The 12,334-nt window shown below is 44.7% G+C and overlaps 1 long non-coding RNA gene and 2 other non-coding genes across 3 annotated transcripts; all 3 read left to right on the forward strand.

The window, feature by feature from the left end:
* Positions 1–6,641: 6,641 nt before the first annotated feature.
* On the forward strand, positions 6,642–8,565 carry LOC126877533 (small subunit ribosomal RNA). Its single transcript, XR_007695099.1, has one exon. It is a non-coding gene; the product is annotated as a small subunit ribosomal RNA (ribosomal RNA).
* A 1,951-nt stretch (positions 8,566–10,516) lies between these two features.
* Positions 10,517–11,046, forward strand: LOC126877528 (uncharacterized). Its single transcript, XR_007695095.1, has 2 exons — positions 10,517–10,586; positions 10,772–11,046. It is a non-coding gene; the product is annotated as an uncharacterized LOC126877528 (long non-coding RNA).
* An 879-nt stretch (positions 11,047–11,925) lies between these two features.
* LOC126877538 (5.8S ribosomal RNA) lies at positions 11,926–12,080 on the forward strand. The gene has a single exon (XR_007695104.1). It is a non-coding gene; the product is annotated as a 5.8S ribosomal RNA (ribosomal RNA).
* The last annotated feature ends 254 nt before the right edge of the window (positions 12,081–12,334 follow it).

Raw genomic sequence — 12,334 nt, forward strand, 5'->3', positions numbered from 1 at the left:
ATACGCCGCTGGACTTAGTCGCGTACAAACTGAAAGCAATACGCCGCTGGACTTAGTCGCGTGCGAGCATAAAGCAATACGCCGCTGGACTTAGTCGCGTGCGAGTAAAAAGCAATACGCCGCTGGACTTAGTCGCGTACAAACAGAAAGCAATACGCCGCTGGACTTAGTCGCGTGCGAGCATAAAGCAATACGCCGCTGGGACTTTGTCTCCTGCGGTTAAAAAAAATAATTTCGCTACGTACGGCCGATGGTCGTGCGTAGCGATTTTTTTTTCCTTTAAATCAAACAACGAGACGCACGAATAGAAAGCGATACGCCGCTGGGACTTTGTCTCGTGCGAGTAAAAAGCAATACGCCGCTGGACTTAGTCGCGTACAAACAGAAAGCAATACGCCGCTGGACTTAGTCGCGTACAAACAGAAAGCAATACGCCGCTGGACTTAGCCGCGTGCGAGCATAAAGCAATACGCCGCTGGACTTAGTCGCGTACAAACTGAAAGCAATACGCCGCTGGACTTAGTCGCGTGCGAGCATAAAGCAATACGCCGCTGGACTTAGCCGCTCGTGCTACCGCTGCGCGCGCACCTCCGAATCAGCGGGTATGCGCCGGAGTAGGTAACACTCTCTTAAGGTACGCCGTTCTGCGCAGCTCGTATTGCGCGCGCGCGCGCGCGCTTTTTCAAATATTTTTAAACGTTTTTCCGCGTTTTTTCCCGTTTCTTCGCGTTTTTTCCCGTTTTTTCCCGTTTTTTCCCGTTTTCCACGTTTTTTCCCGTTTCACGAGAGAGACGAAAACGAGGAAAATAATCGCGACAAATGCTCGCTCGCTGCGCTCGCTCGGACGAATATAGCCCAACCCAAAACCGATCCCAAGCGTTCGAACGAAGATTTCGATGAAATCGAAGAACGAACGCTAAAGGGATTGGTTTTGGGTTGGGCTACTTTTTTTTTCGAGCGAGCGGAGCGAGCGAGCAACGCGTAAGAGCGTATCGTTGCGTCGCAGGGACTTTGAAATATTCGCCACTGTTCGAACGTTCGAGTCGAAATAACTCGAGAAAAAGCGTTATAACGCATCGAAATTATCAGTGAAATCGTTACGTATCGACGAAATCTAGTCGAAAGTAGCGATTTCACTTTATTTTTTTAAAAAATTTCATCCTCCGGACCAACGTGACCGGGACGTTGGAACTTAGAATTTTTTCGCACCGCTACGAAAGTACCGAAAGTTCAACTCGAAATAACTCGCCAAAAAGCGTTATAACGTATCGAAATTTTGCGTGAAATCGTTACGTTTCGACGAAATCTAGTCGAAAGTAGCGATTTCACTTTATTTTTTTAAAAAATTTCATCCTCCGGACCAACGTGACCGGGACGTTGGAACTTAGAATTTTTTCGCACCGTTACGAAAGTACCGAAAGTTCAACTCGAAATAACTCGCCAAAAAGCGTTATAACGTATCGAAATTTTGCGTGAAATCGTTACGTTTCGACGAAATCTAGTCGAAAGTAGCGATTTCACTTTATTTTTTTAAAAAATTTCATCCTCCGGACCAACGTGACCGGGACGTTGGAACTTAGAATTTTTTCGCACCGTTACGAAAGTACCGAAAGTTCAACTCGAAATAACTCGCTAAAAAGCGTTATAACGTATCGAAATTTTGCGTGAAATCGTTACGTATCGACGAAATCTAGTCGAAAGTAGCGATTTCACTTTATTTTTTTAAAAAATTTCATCCTCCGGACCAACGTGACCGGGACGTTGGAACTTAGAATTTTTTCGCACCGTTACGAAAGTACCGAAAGTTCAACTCGAAATAACTCGCCAAAAAGCGTTATAACGTATCGAAATTTTGCGTGAAATCGTTACGTTTCGACGAAATCTAGTCGAAAGTAGCGATTTCACTTTATTTTTTTAAAAAATTTCATCCTCCGGACCAACGTGACCGGGACGTTGGAACTTAGAATTTTTTCGCACCGTTACGAAAGTACCGAAAGTTCAACTCGAAATAACTCGCCAAAAAGCGTTATAACGTATCGAAATTTTGCGTGAAATCGTTACGTTTCGACGAAATCTAGTCGAAAGTAGCGATTTCACTTTATTTTTTTAAAAAATTTCATCCTCCGGACCAACGTGACCGGGACGTTGGAACTTAGAATTTTTTCGCCCCGTTACGAAAGTACCGAATGTTCAACTCGAAATAACTCGCCAAAAAGCGTTATAACGTATCGAAATTTTGTGTGAAATCGTTACGTATCGACGAAATCTAGTCGAACGTAACGATTTCACTTTATTTTTTTAAAAAATTTCATCCTCCGGACCAACGTGACCGGGACGTTGGAACTTAGAATTTTTTCGCACCGCTACGAAAAGGCCGAAAGATCCCCTCCAAATAACTCGTTAAAAAGTGTTAGAAGGTACGAATATTTTTCAAGAAATCGTTATAACTCGATAAAATACGTCGGGATTAAGCGTTTATATCGTCGGCAGACGGATATAAAAACGTTTGGACCGACACGACCGGTCGTTGGAACATAGAAAAATTCCGAGCCGGTACGTTGGGACTTAGAAAAATTCCGAGGGCGAAAAAGTTTTTTCGAGTTTATTCGTTAAAAAGCGTTACAAGGTATGAATTTTTTTGCATAAATCGACGTAACTCGACGAAATACGTCGGGATTAATGGTTTATTTCCGTCCGAGAACGATTTTTAAAAACGGACCTATGCGGCCGGTCGTTCGTACTTAGAAAATTTTCGGACCGAACACTCTTTTTCGATTAATTCGTTAAAAAGCGTTATAACGTACGAATATTTTTCAAGAAATCGTTATAACTCGATAAAATACGTCGGGATTAAGCGTTTATATCGTCGGCAGACGGATATAAAAACGTTTGGACCGACACGACCGGTCGTTGGAACATAGAAAAATTCCGAGCCGGTACGTTGGGACTTAGAAAAATTCCGAGGGCGAAAAAGTTTTTTCGAGTTTATTCGTTAAAAAGCGTTACAAGGTATGAATTTTTTTGCATAAATCGACGTAACTCGACGAAATACGTCGGGATTAATGGTTTATTTCCGTCCGAGAACGATTTTTAAAAACGGACCTATGCGGCCGGTCGTTCGTACTTAGAAAATTTTCGGACCGAACACTCTTTTTCGATTAATTCGTTAAAAAGCGTTATAACGTACGAATATTTTTCAAGAAATCGTTATAACTCGATAAAATACGTCGGGATTAAGCGTTTATATCGTCGGCAGACGGATATAAAAACGTTTGGACCGACACGACCGGTCGTTGGAACATAGAAAAATTCCGAGCCGGTACGTTGGGACTTAGAAAAATTCCGAGGGCGAAAAAGTTTTTTCGAGTTTATTCGTTAAAAAGCGTTACAAGGTATGAATTTTTTTGCATAAATCGACGTAACTCGACGAAATACGTCGGGATTAATGGTTTATTTCCGTCCGAGAACGATTTTTAAAAACGGACCTATGCGGCCGGTCGTTCGTACTTAGAAAATTTTCGGACCGAACACTCTTTTTCGATTAATTCGTTAAAAAGCGTTATAACGTACGAATATTTTTCAAGAAATCGTTATAACTCGATAAAATACGTCGGGATTAAGCGTTTATATCGTCGGCAGACGGATATAAAAACGTTTGGACCGACACGACCGGTCGTTGGAACATAGAAAAATTCCGAGCCGGTACGTTGGGACTTAGAAAAATTCCGAGCGCGAAAAAGTTTTTTCGAGTTTATTCGTTAAAAAGCGTTACAAGGTATGAATTTTTTTGCATAAATCGACGTAACTCGACGAAATACGTCGGGATTAATGGTTTATTTCCGTCCGAGAACGATTTTTAAAAACGGACCTATGCGGCCGGTCGTTCGTACTTAGAAAATTTTCGGACCGAACACTCTTTTTCGATTAATTCGTTAAAAAGCGTTATAACGTACGAATATTTTTCAAGAAATCGTTATAACTCGATAAAATACGTCGGGATTAAGCGTTTATATCGTCGGCAGACGGATATAAAAACGTTTGGACCGACACGACCGGTCGTTGGAACATAGAAAAATTCCGAGCCGGTACGTTGGGACTTAGAAAAATTCCGAGCGCGAAAAAGTTTTTTCGAGTTTATTCGTTAAAAAGCGTTACAAGGTATGAATTTTTTTGCATAAATCGACGTAACTCGACGAAATACGTCGGGATTAATGGTTTATTTCCGTCCGAGAACGATTTTTAAAAACGGACCTATGCGGCCGGTCGTTCGTACTTAGAAAATTTTCGGACCGAACACTCTTTTTCGATTAATTCGTTAAAAAGCGTTATAACGTACGAATATTTTTCAAGAAATCGTTATAACTCGATAAAATACGTCGGGATTAAGCGTTTATATCGTCGGCAGACGGATATAAAAACGTTTGGACCGACACGACCGGTCGTTGGAACATAGAAAAATTCCGAGCCGGTACGTTGGGACTTAGAAAAATTCCGAGCGCGAAAAAGTTTTTTCGAGTTTATTCGTTAAAAAGCGTTACAAGGTATGAATTTTTTTGCATAAATCGACGTAACTCGACGAAATACGTCGGGATTAATGGTTTATTTCCGTCCGAGAACGATTTTTAAAAACGGACCTATGCGGCCGGTCGTTCGTACTTAGAAAATTTTCGGACCGAACACTCTTTTTCGATTAATTCGTTAAAAAGCGTTATAACGTACGAATATTTTTCAAGAAATCGTTATAACTCGATAAAATACGTCGGGATTAAGCGTTTATATCGTCGGCAGACGGATATAAAAACGTTTGGACCGACACGACCGGTCGTTGGAACATAGAAAAATTCCGAGCCGGTACGTTGGGACTTAGAAAAATTCCGAGGGCGAAAAAGTTTTTTCGAGTTTATTCGTTAAAAAGCGTTACAAGGTATGAATTTTTTTGCATAAATCGACGTAACTCGACGAAATACGTCGGGATTAATGGTTTATTTCCGTCCGAGAACGATTTTTAAAAACGGACCTATGCGGCCGGTCGTTCGTACTTAGAAAATTTTCGGACCGAACACTCTTTTTCGATTAATTCGTTAAAAAGCGTTATAACGTACGAATATTTTTCAAGAAATCGTTATAACTCGATAAAATACGTCGGGATTAAGCGTTTATATCGTCGGCAGACGGATATAAAAACGTTTGGACCGACACGACCGGTCGTTGGAACATAGAAAAATTCCGAGCCGGTACGTTGGGACTTAGAAAAATTCCGAGGGCGAAAAAGTTTTTTCGAGTTTATTCGTTTAAAAGCGTTACAAGGTATGAATTTTTTTACGGGAATCGTTCTATCTCTATTAAATACGTCGGGATTAAACATTTTTATCGATTTTTTCAAAAAATTAGCGTTCGTCGAACTGACACGACTGGGATATTTTTCTAATTTTTTCGTTAATTAACGTTACAAGGTATATATTTTTTTGCATATTTCTACTTATTTTAACGTATTGTAATTGATTATAAACTTATTTTTTGTCCGTATTCGATAAAAGAGTATGTTTACTGATGCAATTTTTCGGTGAAAAAAAAAATTAATTTTTTGGTAAAAATGCATTTCTATTATGTTAATAAAACGTCTGGTAATGTATTTCGATGGTTGGATATTGGCTTTGTATAGTAGTGATCGAGCGTTCGCGAGACTAAGTTCCAGCGTCCCTTCCGAACGGTACGTTGCTACGGAGGTTTTGCACCGTAAGCGCGCGGCCGCTAGCCCGGCCGGCGCCGGCCTTCCGGCTGGCGCTTTCGTATCTATAAGAGAGACGTCGAGCCGGACGGTTCGGTCGGAACAGCGTTGAGCGCGTGGCTATTCTACGGCCTCGGTTGAGAATTCAGTCACCGCTCCTCGAGTCTTAGTGTATTTTACGCTATTTCTCGACTGTTCCTCCGTTCTCGTTCTGGTTTTTTCTCTACACTGCTGCGCCGCGGGTCGCTGTCCTGGACGTAATGACCAAATATCGTGGCAAGGTTCCCCTGAGTCGGGAAGCTGGTGACCTGTGTGTACGTATTCTAACAAAAATTGTTAGATGCGTGTGTGCTTGTACTAACTGAGCATCGATTCATTCAAAAGAGTATAACCGTCTGCTTTCTATAAAAACTTCTGCTTTCGCAGAAGTATCCGATGAGGCGGTAGGAGCGTACTATCTTTGCGTAGTATGTCTTCTGCCGAAAATGTTCTACCGATTGAAAGAATATTCTTACGGTATGTCCAGCGCGACGCACTGGGATACGCGCTTGTTCGTTCAGCGTGAGGTGCGTATACGTGCTTTACCGCTAAGATATTCTAATAAGTCTTTTTACACGAAGACAGCATTATGGAAATGTTCCTTTAGAAGTACGATTCTAAACATTTTATATAAGACTATGAGAGAGAGAGAGAGAGAGAAGAGAGGAGGTGGAGTTGAGAATTACAAAGTGGCTGCGAGCGGCGTTCGAAGATTATTACTGAACTATGGGTGTATCTCGAACGTCGCTAGGAGATATATTTTATAGATATATCTATCTTAAGAACGAAAAGTCTCGTCGTACGGTGCTTACGTCCCACCTACGACACGAAGAGAACTTAAACGAAATTTATAAGAATTGTTATACGAATAAGATCCCTGGTTGATCCTGCCAGTAGTCATATGCTTGTCTCAAAGATTAAGCCATGCATGTCTCAGTACATGCCGCATTAAGGTGAAACCGCGAATGGCTCATTAAATCAGTTATGGTTTCTTAGATCATACCTACATTTACTTGGATAACTGTGGTAATTCTAGAGCTAATACATGCAAACAGATTCCGACCAGAGATGGTAGGAATGCTTTTATTAGATCAAAACCAATCGGTGGCGGATGGCTCGTCTGTCCGTCCATCGTTTGTTTTGGTGACTCTGAATAACTTTGTGCTGATCGCATGGTCATCTAGCACCGGCGACGCATCTTTCAAATGTCTGCCTTATCAACTGTCGATGGTAGGTTCTGCGCCTACCATGGTTGTAACGGGTAACGGGGAATCAGGGTTCGATTCCGGAGAGGGAGCCTGAGAAACAGCTACCACATCCAAGGAAGGCAGCAGGCGCGCAAATTACCCACTCCCGGCACGGGGAGGTAGTGACGAAAAATAACGATACGGGACTCATCCGAGGCCCCGTAATCGGAATGAGTACACTTTAAATCCTTTAACGAGGACCAATTGGAGGGCAAGTCTGGTGCCAGCAGCCGCGGTAATTCCAGCTCCAATAGCGTATATTAAAGTTGTTGCGGTTAAAAAGCTCGTAGTTGAATCTGTGTGTCACAGTGTCGGTTCACCGCTCGCGGTGTTTAACTGGCATTATGTGGTACGTCCTATCGGTGGGCTTAGCTCCTCGCGGGCGGTCCAACTAATATCCCATCGCGGTGCTCTTCACTGAGTGTCGAGGTGGGCCGATACGTTTACTTTGAACAAATTAGAGTGCTTAAAGCAGGCTACCTTCGCCTGAATACTGTGTGCATGGAATAATGGAATAGGACCTCGGTTCTATTTTGTTGGTTTTCGGAGCCCCGAGGTAATGATTAATAGGGACAGATGGGGGGCATTCGTATTGCGACGTTAGAGGTGAAATTCTTGGATCGTCGCAAGACGGACAGAAGCGAAAGCATTTGCCAAAAATGTTTTCATTAATCAAGAACGAAAGTTAGAGGTTCGAAGGCGATCAGATACCGCCCTAGTTCTAACCATAAACGATGCCAGCCAGCGATCCGCCGAAGTTCCTCCGATGACTCGGCGGGCAGCTTCCGGGAAACCAAAGCTTTTGGGTTCCGGGGGAAGTATGGTTGCAAAGCTGAAACTTAAAGGAATTGACGGAAGGGCACCACCAGGAGTGGAGCCTGCGGCTTAATTTGACTCAACACGGGAAACCTCACCAGGCCCGGACACCGGAAGGATTGACAGATTGATAGCTCTTTCTTGATTCGGTGGGTGGTGGTGCATGGCCGTTCTTAGTTGGTGGAGCGATTTGTCTGGTTAATTCCGATAACGAACGAGACTCTAGCCTGCTAAATAGACGTAACTTATGGTATCTCGAAGGCCCCCGGCTTCGGTCGGTGGGTTTTTACTACCAACGTACAAACAAATCTTCTTAGAGGAACAGGCGGCTTCTAGCCGCACGAGATTGAGCAATAACAGGTCTGTGATGCCCTTAGATGTTCTGGGCCGCACGCGCGCTACACTGAAGGAATCAGCGTGTTTTCCCTGGCCGAAAGGCCCGGGTAACCCGCTGAACCTCCTTCGTGCTAGGGATTGGGGCTTGCAATTATTCCCCATGAACGAGGAATTCCCAGTAAGCGCGAGTCATAAGCTCGCGTTGATTACGTCCCTGCCCTTTGTACACACCGCCCGTCGCTACTACCGATTGAATGATTTAGTGAGGTCTTCGGACTGGTGCGCGGCCAATGTGATAAGCATTGCCGATGTTACCGGGAAGATGACCAAACTTGATCATTTAGAGGAAGTAAAAGTCGTAACAAGGTTTCCGTAGGTGAACCTGCGGAAGGATCATTAACGATACGATACCAAAAGAATTTGACTTGAACACATATAAAAACTATGAAATATATATCACAATGGTCGGTAAGGAGCCGTACTCCTCCTGTATCGACGAAAGTATATACGACGTATTAACAAGCTATATACTTTAACAAACGAAAACGCCAGGGAGCTTGGCAACCTCCGTTGGCACGAATAGAAATATTCTTAAGGAGGAGACGACCCTCCAGCTACGGAATTATACGAAGAGAAGGTGGCACTCTCTCTCGATCATCGGGATGAAGAGATATATATATACAAGTATAAAAACGAAATGCGAATGAAACTTATTCGAGGCGCCTGCGTGAGGTCGTAAACAGAAAGACCCGCCGTCTCCGAATAAAACATATAACATATAATATATATATATATATATGAAATTCTAATAAAAGGGAACTCTAGCTTCGAAAGAGCCAACAAAAGTTAAGGCTCGATATCAAACGAAAAAATTACGATGGAAACCAGGTGTAAAGAGAAATGCAGTCGTGGCGCCTGCGAGAGGCCGTACACAGAAAGACCGCCGTCACGATCTCGTATTTCGTATTTGCATCGTGGAAACCGTACAAACGAAATATAAAAGTCCATGCAAACTAATAAGAAAATCTCTAAAGTGCCTCGTGTCGGAGTGATCATGCTCGCCTATTCTCTTCTATGTTTCGTGGTCTGTGTTGCGTTTGTTCTCCTCCTAGCAACGGGACATATCGAAGACTCCTCTTTGGGATCGAACGAAGCGTCTAGAACGAGTCGACGAGAGCGAAAGAACTTGTAGCGAGTCGCGCAGAGCGAAAGGATACCGATATACATCTTCGAAGGTTCTCTTCGAAGATCCATGGATACCTTCTGCGTCGACTTCTCTCGTCTCTTTCATCGAAACTCTCGTCGTTCTCGAAACGTGCTTCCTACCCAAAGGGCGGTGTGCTCTTCGTATGTCGTTTCGTTCGAAATAACGAAACCACGTGTAACATACTCGTGGATCGGGTAACCTAGAACGAAGACGCATCGCGTGGATGTTGGCCCGCTATGCGACGATGACCGATGATGATGATGATGATGATGATGATATGATGATGATGTCGATGTCGACGACGACGACGATGAAGACGATGTGTAGCAACGATTCGTAACTAGTCTAGCCGAAGTTCGTTCAGAGGGGAACGCCGCCGGCTTCGAAGCCTCGATGTCGTGAGTCGGACACCCGTGCCGTCGCTAGAGTTTTTCAAACTCTGCTTCTGGATATTGGGACGAAAGACCGCTCGAGGACGACGACAGCCGTTGCGTGCGTATCCCATCGAATTTTTTTTACACCACCTGAACGAGACTAAAGTTTCGTCTAGTTGATCGTCTACCGTCGCATAATGTATATTATATACCGTTCAGAGGGGACCGGCTGTCTATCCTCGTTGTCGTGAGTCGGACACCCGTGCCGTCGCTAGAGTTTTTCAAACTCTGCTTCTGGATATCGGGACGAAAGACCGCGCGAGGACGACGGATGCGAGTCCCATCGAATTTTTTGACTTACACACTACCTGAACGAGACTTAAAGTTTCATATTATATTACCGTTCAGAGGGGACCGGCTGTCTATCCTCGTTGTCGTGAGTCGGACACCCGTGCCGTCGCTAGAGTTTTTCAAACTCTGCTTCTGGATATCGGGACGAAAGACCGCGCGAGGACGACGGATGCGAGTCCCATCGAATTTTTGACTTACACACTACCTGAACGAGACTTAAAGTTTCATATAATATACCGTTCAGAGGGGACCGGCTGTCTTTCCTCGTTGTCGTGAGTCGGACACCCGTGCCGTCGCTAGAGTTTTTCAAACTCTGCTTCTGGATATCGGGACGAAAGACCGCGCGAGGACGACGGATGCGAGTCCCATCGAATTTTTTATTTAAACACTACCTGAACGAGACTTAAAGTTTCATATAATATACCGTTCAGAGGGGACCGGCTGTCTTTCCTCGTTGTCGTGAGTCGGACACCCGTGCCGTCGCTAGAGTTTTTCAAACTCTGCTTCTGGATATCGGACGAAAGACCGCGCGAGGACGACGGATGCGAGTCCCATCGAATTTTTTATTTAAACACTACCTGAACGAGACTTAAAGTTTCATATAATATACCGTTCAGAGGGGACCGGCTGTCTTTCCTCGTTGTCGTGAGTCGGAGACCCGTGCCGTCGCTAGAGTTTTTCAAACTCTGCTTCTGGATATCGGGACGAAAGACCGCGCGAGGACGACGGATGCGAGTCCCATCGAATTTTTGATTTACACACTACCTGAACGAGACTTAAAGTTTCATCCAGTTTGTCGTCTATCATCTCATATATAATATACCGTTCAGAGGGGACCGGCTGTCTATCCTCGTTGTCGTGAGTCGGACACCCGTGCCGTCGCTAGAGTTTTTCAAACTCTGCTTCTGGATGTTGGACGAAAGACCGCGCGAGGACGATGGATGCGAGTCCCATCGAATTTTTGATTTACAAGACACACACTACCTGAACGAGACTAAAGTTTCATCGAGTTTATCGTCGCATAACCCGTTCGGAGGGGACCGGCTGTCTATCCTCGTTGTCGTGAGTCGGACACCCGTGCCGTCGCTAGAGTTTTTCAAACTCTGCTTCTGGATATCGGGACGAAAGACCGCGCGAGGACGATGGCTGCGAGTCCCATCGAATTTTTGTTTTTTTTTTTTTTAAAAAAAAAAACACCACCCGAACGGAGATGTGTTCTATCTTTCGTCGATTTTTCATGCTTTCAGTCGGTCGCGTGGTCGCCATCCGTTCGGAGGGGATCGCCGGCTTCGAAACCTCGATGTCGTGAGTCGGACACCCGTGCCGTCGCTAGAGTTTTTCAAACTCTGCTTCTGGATATTGGGACGAAAGACCGCTCGAGGCGGACGGCCGCGCGAATCCCATCGAATCTTTACTATCACCCGAACGATGGAGAGATGCACGCGCGCTGTTTCTTGAATAATTGGACGAGAGAGTAGAATCAAACACATATATAACATGGGCTAGCCACCGTGCTTACTCGTTCGCGAGATCGTGTGCTGTACAGAGGATTCAGAATCGGGTGTATATATCCCCGTCGTTTCCTGACGAACGGAGCTTCGATCTCGATGGTTGTTATATATCATAATGTACTTTACGCCCGGCCGGCGAACGCGCGTATCTTCGCGCGTTCGTCGTTTTCTTTTTTTTTCGAACGTTTTTGTGTCGTCAATCCTATGGCGACTTCTGCGCGTTCGATTCCCGTTGGTCGAACGTGACGGAACTCGGCTTCGCTAGAACCGAGAAGAGTACATTTGAGTATTGAACTGTTGTAAATTTATAAAAGATTACCCTGAACGGTGGATCACTTGGCTCGTGGGTCGATGAAGAACGCAGCTAATTGCGCGTCAACGTGTGAACTGCAGGACACATGAACATCGACATTTCGAACGCACATTGCGGTCCACGGATACAATTCCTGGACCACGCCTGGCTGAGGGTTGCTCACGTAAACCTAAGACTGCTTGCGTTGCGTATCGTTACTCTCCGTATCTGTCTCTCTCTGTCCCTTCTTGCCTTAACAACCCGCCGTCGTTCTTCTTTATATAAGAGAACGTTTCAGAGTCGGACGAAGGTACAAGAACGAGGATACGAATAAGAGCGGACGGAGAGAACATACGCGACGTACGAGCGATTGTTGGACGCTCGTCGGCGTTCGTCGCGGTCGTGCAGAGACCGTGCAAGTCGTACGCATGCT

This window comes from Bombus huntii, unplaced genomic scaffold, assembly GCF_024542735.1.
Source record: "Bombus huntii isolate Logan2020A unplaced genomic scaffold, iyBomHunt1.1 ctg00000185.1, whole genome shotgun sequence".
NCBI lineage: Eukaryota > Metazoa > Arthropoda > Insecta > Hymenoptera > Apidae > Bombus > Bombus huntii.